The sequence below is a fragment of the Chenopodium album genome, chromosome 9 (assembly GCF_948465745.1).
Source record: "Chenopodium album chromosome 9, dcCheAlbu1.1, whole genome shotgun sequence".
Taxonomy (NCBI): domain Eukaryota; kingdom Viridiplantae; phylum Streptophyta; class Magnoliopsida; order Caryophyllales; family Amaranthaceae; genus Chenopodium; species Chenopodium album.
This window is the reverse complement of record NC_137842.1, coordinates 29,546,192-29,557,570: the sequence shown is the minus strand read 5'-3', so window position 1 is coordinate 29,557,570 and position 11,379 is coordinate 29,546,192. Positions and strand designations below refer to the sequence as shown.

The 11,379-nt window shown below is 39.3% G+C and overlaps 1 non-coding gene across 1 annotated transcript; it reads right to left on the bottom strand.

Annotated features, from left to right (window-relative positions):
• Positions 1-2,498: 2,498 nt before the first annotated feature.
• LOC145560937 (small nucleolar RNA R71) lies at positions 2,499-2,604 on the bottom strand. The gene has a single exon (XR_014093528.1). It is a non-coding gene; the product is annotated as a small nucleolar RNA R71 (small nucleolar RNA).
• Positions 2,605-11,379: the final 8,775 nt, after the last annotated feature.

Here is an 11,379-nt window from a genome sequence, read left to right as displayed (position 1 = left end):
ACACAGGATTGGTTTTACAAGATTTCGACTGGGTGCATTCACTATTTCAGTACTCTCAGCTTGTTTTTTGTGGAAAACTTTTCATGCAACATAAGTCCTTGCAAAACAAGCCTTAACCTGGCAACGATTGTCCAGGAAAAAGATGAAGGATTCGTTCGTATGTGTAGAGATTCACCAAAGAAAAAACCTAAACTCATAATCTACTGGATGAAATAGCCTACTCTAAATTTCTCCTTGCACAATGGTTTTAAGTTTGATGTACTTAGGAAAAAGGTTCGGACGTATGCAGACGTATTGCGGGAGGTCAAAACCTACATCAAAGCATCTGATTTTTGTTTTCTCACCAAAGAGGAAGAACCGGCCAAGGGGTGATGAGTGTCATTTATGGCACTCATTTGTTCTCTTTTAGGATGATTTTAGATTGCTTTTTTAGCTCTTTCCTCACCTTTCTCTTTAGTTTTGCTTTTTATTTCTTCAATTTACTCTTTACTTTGTTGATTTTCCTTTTTATGCATTTCTTGGTTTAATTTGTTATTTTTCCTTTTATTTGCTTGTTTTCTTTCATTTTTTAAGTTAAGGTCGTTATACAAAGGTTCCCGAGGCCCCTTCCCAATTTTAGAATTGATTAGGATGCCCAATGTTCTCTATTTGAAGCTCAAGCATGGAGAAGTGCAAGTTCCCAAAGACTTCAAGCCGTGGGTGCAAGATTTCTAGTGTTGAACCCACAAACATTGAGTTTGGAAACTGCAAGGTCCCGTGTTTATCAAGAGCATTGAGTGGAACGCACGAGGAGCATCAACATGATGGTGAAGAGGGCTGCCTTGTTCCCAAGCGCGGGCGTGCGCGACTATGGCGCGACCGAGTAGCCTGGTGGCGCGGGCGCTGGCGCACCTTTTTGGGTCTCTGTTCTGTACCAAGATTTGCACGGCCGCGCTCCACCTTATAGTTGGCTGCGCCTGTACGAGTTTATTTTAGGGACGATCTAACTGACTTCTCTTTGTTAGTTTTGCTATATGATTTTCCCTCTATTCTTAGAGGAGAGTTCAATATTTCAGAAATTAGAATAGAATTAGGATAGATTTTTAGAGAGAGAAACTCTAGTTTATAGAGAGAGAAGTTCTTGATTGATGATTGAAAAATTATGATTTCAAGTGTTTTCTCCATTGAATTGAAGCAAGTTTGTAAGGATATCTTTACTTTAATGCAATCTTAGTTTTGATCTCAATTTCTTTGTTAATTGTTCAAGTTGGTTGATTTTTGAATTGGTTTATTCTTGATTAATATGATGATGATGAATTTGTTGTTTAGCTTATTTTTGATATTGATTTCCATGAATAGTGAGTAGTTTTCTTGCTAGGGAAATGGTGAAGCATATATGAGTAATGGACTTATGCTATTTGGGGAAAATTAATGGAGTTGATGTTGTGATTAAATTGGTTGATCGATTATGTGCATGTCTGTGTTTAATTTAGGAGTGATCAACCTAGTTACTCGCACTAGATTGCATTGTAAGTTCACATTGATACAGAAAACTAATTTGTGGCTTACATTTGTCGATTGAGTAGGTTTGCAAGTTTCCTAGCTAGAGTCTCTCGTAGTTGGCGCTAGTTTCACCTCTAGGAGATTAGCCTACCATACTCTCTTTGTTGCTTAATTGATTTTCCCTTGCAACACTCGACTTAGTCATCTACAATCCCAATTAGTTGAATTAATTACGAGTTTATGTGGATCCATACCCTAGTGCTTGATAAATTTGATTTCATTTCGATTGTTTGATTGGTAGAATAGACACACCTCACTTCATTGCTTCGAAATAGCTTATTTTTAACAATAGCATTCACCTTCCATTCCTAGTGGTTCGACCCTCGACTTACCCTATGCTAGGTCTAAGTGTGTGTTGAGAGATAACAAATTTTGTTTTGACCGAGGGTAGATTAGTTTTCAACGACCTAGATAAAAAATGGCACCGTTGTCGGGGAATGACGTAGTTGTTTGCTATTGTTGTTGAGTCTTTTTCACTAAAATTCGAAAATACAAAAATATTTTTCTCATTTGGCTATATTTGTAGCCGTGTTACTAATATATTCCTTTGAGTTTGTGTGTGCACGTTAACATTGGAGATATCCCGAGGGTTACATTGAAGGAATTGGTTACTCTAGGTACATACAAGTATGAGAGCAGGATTGCTCCATTATTGATCCTTGATAGTGACTTTAAAATCAAACCGGCAATGATAACTTTGATTAAAAGGCGGCAATATAGTGGAGGAGTGAATGAGAGCCTCCTAAATCATCTTAAGGAATTCGAGAAATATTGCAACACAATTAAGGTGAACGGGGTTGCTCAAGAATTCATAAGGCTTAAGCTATTTCCTTTCTCTCTAATTAGAAGAGCTCAAGAGTGGCTAGACAAAGAAGTGAAGCCTAATTCTTTGAATACTTGGGATGATGTCACCATGGAATTCCTCTCCCGCTTCTTCCCTCAAAAGAAAACGGCGGAGGCAAGAGCTTTGATTCTAGGTTTCAAGCAAAAATCTAGTGAAAGCATTTATTAAGCATGGGAGAGATATAAAGAGTACCAATGTGAGTGTCCTCACCATGGAATCCCCACTTACCTAATCATTCAAATTTTTTATGGCAATTTGAGTCCTCAAGAAAGGGCAAGTCTTGATGCCGGAGCCGGAGGGCGAATCATGAATAAAACCGAGGAAGAGGTTGTAGGTATCATTGAGGATGTAGTTAGAAACTACATGGAATGGCAAGATGGTGAGAAGGAGTCGATAAAAAAGAGTAGTAGAATGGGATGCTCAATGGAACAACTCAATGCTATCAACAATTTGTCGACTCAAATTTCGGATTTAGGAAAGGAGGTAGTTTCTATCAAGTATAAGCTCAAGAGCGCGACTGTAAGGAGGGTGATCCCATCGTGAGGGGCACTCTCCTTAAATGCCCTTGGCCACTTAAAAGCCCAGGACTTTACACTTGTTAAAGTGTAGTAGGATTTAAATTTCTGACTGTTTGGGGGACCTTGAATTAGAATTGATTCCATCATCACGCTTTTTTATAAGAAACAAGTAGGAGTTGCCAATGAGTTTTAGGAAAAACTCATAAACCTTGTTCAAGCCTTTCTTCCATGTGGAGTTCATGGAATAACTAGCACAAATCATAAATTTACCCATGCCAAAATTGGTCTATAAACCAGATATGAGTTCGGGAGCGAGGGTACTAAGATAACGTTCCTTTAGAGGGGAATCGTCATCCTAGCCCCAGTACGACCTCTACTAGCTCTTTCTTTTTTACAATTTCATCACCAAACAATATATGCAACACGATACCTAAAATTGTGTTAGTTGATTTTATTTACAAGCATTAATTCACGTAGGAATTACATTGCAAAAGTCGTTATTCTGTTTTAATAATATTTGTGAAAGAACAATAAATAAACAAGATTCGCCTTGGCTTAAGTGATCAACCAAAAATTATCTAATTCAATTCTAGTCTTTATTTAATGCAAGATACTATGTGGAATCGATTAATTAATTATTTTAAAAGTGATCAAACAACACTGATTAATTAATTAAAGTCCTTTTAAACAAAAAAAATAAAGGTGATTTAACTAAGTGCTCGTGAGTTTACCACTTCTCTTTGCTAGATCTCCGTTTAGAACACTTATGGACACCTTTTTGTTGGGAAACCTCAACCGTAGTAACAAAGTATCGAAAGGGTGAGTGTTTAGGACAAGAGGGCTAGGTTGCACAGGTTCACATGTTATTTCGCCAGAATTTTAGGTTCATTTCTGTCTCTTGAAGCCTCGGTTTAAGCTCGTATTTATAGAGAAGGATTAGGATTAGGGTTTCGCACTTTCTGCCGCAGCAGGTGTCACGCGCAACAGATGAAGTTGCGCGTGGTAACCCAGTGCAAGTTATAGAGTTGCGCTGCTATGTGCAGCGCGACTTTTTGTCTTGCGCGCGACTTTATGGTAAGATTCAATTTTATATTTTCTGTATAATTTCCGAATAATTACAAATCTTCCACAGTGTAACTTTGAAAGTTGCTCTGGGTGTCGTGCGCAGCTGAATTAGTTGCGCGCGGCAGCCCAGCGCAACTTTGTGAGACGTGCGCGAGTTTTTCTGCGGTTGCACTAAGTTTTAACCTAGGCGCTCCTAAATCCGTCATTGTTAGGGTTTAAGCACGGGCTTAAGCCTGATTATGATCGGATTTAGTTGATTGGACCTTTGTTTTGGCTTTTTCTTTAATTTGGGTTAGTCTTTTGTGTTTTGTGGCTTAACTAGTTATCCATAAATATTCTTCACTTTGACCCAACACAATGATGGCTTTATTTATCGTCATTGCACTTCCTGTCGGGACAGGAGGGCAAAAGTAGATGTCTACAGTTAACCCCCACTTTGATCGAGTCTAGAATAGACGATGATCAAAGTAGTCAAGGAAATAAATCCGAGACTCATTCTGCGAAGTTCTCCAAGGATAGGGAATCTTTCAGTAATGTTTAAGGATGTCGAAACAATCCTTGGTTCTCTAAGTGTTTGAAACAAGTAGCTATATTAAGGTAGAAAAAGTTCTTCCTAGTCTTAACGTGCTAAAGAATCTAGATTGATCCTTTGCAATTGTAAAACGCTCTTACAAGTAAAAGTATTATGGGTGATGTCTGGTCATGAGAAGAGATCGGTTTTAAAAAGGATAAAAGGGGAGGATTTCCTCTCAATCGTGTCATCGTTGGTCTAAAGTCCCTCAATATGTCATTGAAACTTTAGCCTTACTTTAACAAAGTAAAAGCTGAAATGGGGGTATTCGGTATTCGAGCCAAAATGGTCTAGTATTCGAGCCGGACATCCACAAGATAGAAATACATGTCTCAAGACTGGAGGCATATATCCAAATTCAGTGAGAGCGAAGAAAGTCAGCAACTCTCTCATCAGTTTTGTCCACAAGATGAGTACACGTGTCTCAAGACTGGGGGCACATGACTACATAGGCGCGACATCGTCTCGTTGCTCTTTATACAGGGGGTGGATTTGACACCCTAACTGTCTGGTAAATTAGTAAGCGCACTAACTACCGTTTTTGCTCCCATACAAGAAGTGCCTGTTCCTGAAGGTTCGGCGTGCCTGTCGACTCGTTGAGCTAACGCCTACAATAATTCTCTACCTATTAGTTCTGAGAGGTAGATCTCGCAAAGCTTGGGCTGAGTGAAATTTAACGTATCACCTACGCCGTACAATTTTGCATCGTATGATACGCCATTTGCATTTTTACGCTGCATGAAAACGCCTTCCTTTTTGCTTTGGACGTGAAAAAAGAAGAAAACCCGAACATTTGTAACGTTAGTACAGTATAATGACAAACCTGTCTATGGGTGCTCTTACGTAAAGCACCACCACGGAACGTCTTAAGGCACTCTTACGAAAAACGTTCAAAATGTATGCTTGGGGAAGATACAAAGCACGGTGTGCATGCAATATGATGCAAAAAAATAACAAAAAATAAAATAAACTACAATATGCAAAGCAATTAAAAAGAATTTGATAATTTGCGCGCCATTACGTCTAATAATGAGCAAAAGACGTTCAAAAAAATGATCAACCGGATCAAAATCAAAATCCCGGTCTTTTGGTGACTAGTATCCGCACGCAACTTAGAAGGCGCGCGCTGCCCAAGCGCGCACATCTTTTTGAGTTGTGCTGGTATGCCATGCGCAACATCTAAAGTTGTGCGCGACGTTTATGTCAGTAAAATGAAAATCGCAAACACGATTTTTCATTTCACAAATTTTCTCCTTCTTCAACCATTTTCGACTCTTTCTCTCTCTAAAAAGCTCTGTTTTTTTTTGCAATTTTTGAAGCTAAAGGAAGCTAATCTCGTTCTCAATTCATATTTGTCGTAATCCAATGTAAGTTTTTTTGCTAAAATTTGCTCTTTTTTTTTTCTAAATTCAAACGATTTTTGAATCGTTAAACCCCAAATTTCGAATTTAGGGGTTTTCGATTCGGCTTCTTTTTCTTGAAATTGTTTGCTCTATGTTGTTATGCTATGTTTAAGGAGTGTTTTGAAACAAAATTCATGAAAAATTGTTAAGTATTGAACCTTGTATGATCATTTCTTTTTTCAAGTTTTTTCTTGCTTCTTTTTTCAAATTTTTGCTTGATATTCTGTTCTTTTGTTTGCCCATTTTGGTTATGCAACAATTGTAGTATTGGAACTAGTTTTGCTTCCAAAATTAACATTTTGAAAATTTTGAATCCGAAAAAATGGCGCGAAGTGTATACTTAGCCTATTTTAACCATATTCAATTCGAACTCTAAAATTGTTTGGTAGACGATAATCATGTTTATATTACTGTTATTCGTCTAGAACTAGTTGATTCTTTGAGATTTTAGAATATAATCCCTTGAATGCTTAGTTGAAACTGGTATAGGGTGGCTTTTGTGGGTGTTAAAAGCCCCCATTTACTGAGTTTAATTGCAGGTATCGTATCCCCTAAGTATGGGTGGCATTCGATTTTCGGGTTTTGCCCTATCGGTAGCCGTTATGCTGCCGAAATGTGTCTAGAATACGTATATTAGTTTAGTTTTGGAAATAAAATAAATTAATTTAAAGAAATTTTATCCATCATAGCATGGAATCGCCTCCGTTTGTCGATGCTGAGGAGGTTCTTGTTGGTCCGGACAAGGCGGTTCGACCTCGGAAGAAGGTAACCCGTCCTTGAGAGGAAGTTCGAGAGCGACGCGTCGCAGGCGATCGACGCCGTAAGGAGGAAGTGGTTTGGGAGGCTCCTCCCAACTAGGACCCTAGGGTCCTTAAGTGGGACCCAGACCACCACGTTTCGAACCGAGGGTGGCACAACATCGTGATTTTTCTGCGCCTTTGTCTCTGTTCTTTTCCTTTGTTTCTTCTCCTTTTTAAATCATAACCATTTTTTTATTTTTAGAGTGAGCCTGACAAGCGTTTGTACGGCTCTGGTGACCTACGATCCTGTTTTGAGCGTTTGCCCGAGGTGGCAAAGGAGATTGTAGCACTTTCGGGGATTGACCCCCAACTGGTGTTGGGGTTTGGTAAGTCCAACTTACCGTGGAAACGACCCCGACCTAAAGAACCACTCGCAATTAATAAAACCATAAAGCATAACAAATAAACATAAAAGGATAAAATCGAAATTTACCTTTACACGTGCTGCGCTCGACCTAATGGGCTCTTACTTGAAATCTTTAGCTCCGAAAATACCAAGCCTCCAACGGTATCCACCCGCAAAGGACGAACACCGACTTTTTAGGTCCGCTACCTTGGAGTTAGCAAGGTCCAACCAAAACCTAAGTGATTAAATGAGTTCAAAGGTTTTCACAATGGTGATGCCTTTTTCAACTCTCACTCAAGTGATTTTCCCAATACCCTAACATGGGTATTTATAGGGAAAACAAGAGAGTTAAAAAGCTCTCCCATCAATGTGGGAGAATTTGATTTTTCCATTTTATTTTAAAACTAAAATAAAATTAATAATCAAACTAGTAATAAATCAACAAGTGGCAAGCTCATGAGAGAGGTTAGGTGAGGACCATTTGGAGGAGGAGGGGGGGACAAAACTTGCTCCCCACTCCCTCTCCAAAAACTGGCCAACACACCCCTCAAACCTCCTCTTAAATCGCGCCACATGGCACCACACTTAGGCACCAAGGCACCCAAGGTGGGCTGTAATGCGCGGCTGCCAGCAGGCCCAGCACGCTAGCATGCGCGCAATGGCCCAGCCATGCTACTGCTAGCTACTGCGGCTTGTTGCGGCATGGCTGCTAGCCAATGCTCGCACAAGGCAGCACTAGCACGCACTAGGCTGTGCCTAGTGTTGCGATGCTAGCATTGGTGCGCTAGCACGCACCAGCCAGCCTAGGCTCGGCTTGGTGTGCATGCTAGCCACCATGGTATATCAAATGCCCCTAGCACTCGGTTTGCTCGGGGCATTCCGATGCTAGGGGTATTTTGGTCTTGTTAATTTATTATTATTTTATGTCCCGTCTTTTACTATTTTGACTCGACTTACAACGCTCGGTTTTTACGCTCTAAGCTCGAATTTCCGATTTCTAAATATTTAACACACGGGCGACGAATTAATTTCTTCCAAATTTATTCGTCGAGTCGGTTCGTATATTTGCTAGGGTGTGACTCGAATGGTTCAGTCAAGATTAAGCTGTAATATTAATTATATATTAATATTACTGATCGGAAGCGGCCTCCACCCAGGAATTCCGATCACTTGACCTTACTGAATATATTAGCTTTCCAATAATTCTTAACCCGCTATCAGAATAATACACTTGTTCGAAGGTCACCATCCCTTTCAATCTCCCACTTGTCCTTTCGGACAAGTGAGCATTTAGTGTATAGCCTCTTTCCTATGTCTCTTCATGAACTATAAGGTATGATTATTTCGTCATCCTTATTACGTCCAGAAGTGTTTCTCGATTCCGAGTCCGACTGTCAATAAACAGATGATTTCTATAATCCATCCGAGCCCGGCCATGCATTTTTATAGTCTCGCTCTACGAGAGGCCTTGTATACAACAAAGACATCTTCCCTATTTAAGTAGGGGGGACATTCCAAGTCTTGTAATGTAGCTCCTCTTACTGAGAGGACCTAGCCGCCTGAGTGTTGCCGTTATAATCCCCTATTACGCCAGCCGTTTGACAATATCAAAGCGGACTAGTACTCAAACAAGAGAACTCACAATACTCATGGTCAAGGAAATAGGTTCCGATAGCCATAATGAGAAGTATACTTATGACGATTTTTAATCTCTTTAAGTATTATCATTGGTCGATCCAGTATGGTTCTAAACAAATATCTGTGTAAATGATTTATGACAATCATGTCCTCGTAGCACAGGAAATAGTGCTATAAATCAGACTACACACCAATCTCAATTGGTCATTAATCGTTCATCGTTTAAATGACCTCGATTAGGGATAATTTTCGATTATAATATTCAATGTTCACTTAATAGGTGTTTCCTTACTAAGACTGGTCTTGATACCCTATTTTGAATATTACAAGAATCGAATGGAATCATTATTTAATCCTAAACCACATTAAATAGCAAACGGAGTAATAAAATATTGCATGAAATTTATATTACTCAAAAAATTGAATGATTTTTCTTAGTGTCTTACATTAAATGTTCAAAAATTAACTAAAACACTAAACAGGGAAATCAAAGCCAGTCTCCTACATGCCTGATTCCCATTGCCTCAACGTGCTTGTTGTGCTTCACTTGAGGCAAAGGTTTAGTAAGTGGATCGGCTACATTGTCATCCGTTTCAACTGTGCAAATTCTAATTTCACCTTTTGATTTCCATTCTCAAATCATGTGAAACCGCCGTTTGATATGTTTGACTTTATGATGTTCCCTTGGATTTCTGGCCTGAGCAATAGCTCTAGTGTTGTCACAATATAGGGCTATTGGACCCTTTATGGTGGGTACAACATCAAGTTCACCAATGAACTTACGAATCCAAACAGCCTCCTTAGCCGCTTTAGCACCTGCTAAGTAATCGGCTTCAGTTGTAGAATCTGCAACTGTACTCTACTTGACACTCTTCCAACTGAACGCTCCTCCATTTAGACGAAACACATATCCAGATTGTAATTTGAAATCGACTCTGTTTGTCTAGAAGCTCGCGTCGGTATAACTTTCAACAACTAATTCCTCGAAACCACCATACACCAGGAATTTATCCTTGTTCCTTTTAAGGTACTTTAGGATATTCTTGGCCACAGTCCAATGGGCCTCTCCTAGATCTGATTGGTAACGGCTCATAGCACTCAAGGCATACGATACATCTGGCCTAGTACATATCATGGCATACATGATAAATCTAATAAGCGAAGCATATGGAATCAGATTCATTCATTCCTGCTCATCAGGTATCTGTGGACACTGCTTCTTGCTTAGGGTTATGCCATGTGACATTGGAAGGTGACCTCTCTTGGCCCCCTCCATGCTAAATCGAGCAAGTACCTTATCAATATAAATACTTTGACTCAATCCAATTATCCATTTTGACCTATCCCTATAGATCTTGATGCCTAGTATGTACTTAGCCTCTCCTAAGTCTTTCATTGAGAAACATTTTCCAAGCCAGACCTTTACAAACTCTAACAACAAAATGATGTTTCCAATGAGCAATATGTCATTGACATATAAGACTAAGAGGGCGATGTCACTCCCACTGACCTTCTTGTAAACACAAGATTCATCTGGATTCTTGATAAAACCAAATTTACCGATGGCTACATCGAATCGCAGATTCCAACTTCTGCTAGCTTTTTTTAGTCTATAAATGGACTTCTTAAGCTTACAAACATTCCCAGCATTGTTTTGGTCGACAAAACCTTCAGGTTGTGTCATGTACACAGTTTCTTCCAAAATACCATTTAAGAAGGCGGTTTTGACGTCCATCTACCATATTTCATAGTTATAATAAGCAGCAATCGCTAGGAGGATCCGAACGAATTTGAGCATTGCGACTGGTGAAAAGGTAATCAATACCATGAACTTGTCTATAACCTTTTGCTACCAATCTAGCTTTGTAAATGAATACATTTCCATCTTTGTCGGTTTTCATCTTGAAAATTCACTTACATCTGATAGGTGTATAACCTTTGGGTAAGTCAACCAAGTCCCAGACTTGATTTTCAAATATTGAATCCATTTAAGATCTCATGGCCTCATGCCATTTAGCAGAGTCGGTGCTTGCCATCACTTGCTTTTAGGTTGTCTGTTCATCTCAATCCATAATCAGGATGTCCTATGATATCTCGGTTAATACTAAACCAAGATATCTATCAGGTTGAGATCTCGGCCTCTGAGACCTACGTAGGGTAATGGATTAAGCATTTGCATTGTCAGTTTGACTTTGCACATTTTGATCATTTTGACTTGCATCAACAGATGCTGTTTGAGCACTTTGACTGTTATTCTGATTTTGTTGCTCATCATCACGAACTTCGTCGTGTTTGATTTTCCTCCCACTTGTCATTTTGGAAAGGTGTTCCTTCTCCAAAAAGACACCATCGCGAGAAACAAACACTTTGTTCTCCGATTTGTTGTAGAAGTAATACTCTTTGGTTTATTTTGGGTAGCCCACAAAGTAAACCTTGTCAGATTTGGGATGAAGTTTGTCAGAAATCAATTTCTTGACATATGCTTTGCATCCCCATATCTTTAGAAAAAAAACCTAGGAGGTATCTTTGTCCATAATTCATATGGAGTATTTTCTACTGCTTTTGATGGTGTACGGTTCAGTGTTAGTGCAACAGTTAGAAGTGCGTGTCCCCAGAAAGAGATAGGAACATCACTAAGACCCATTGTTGATC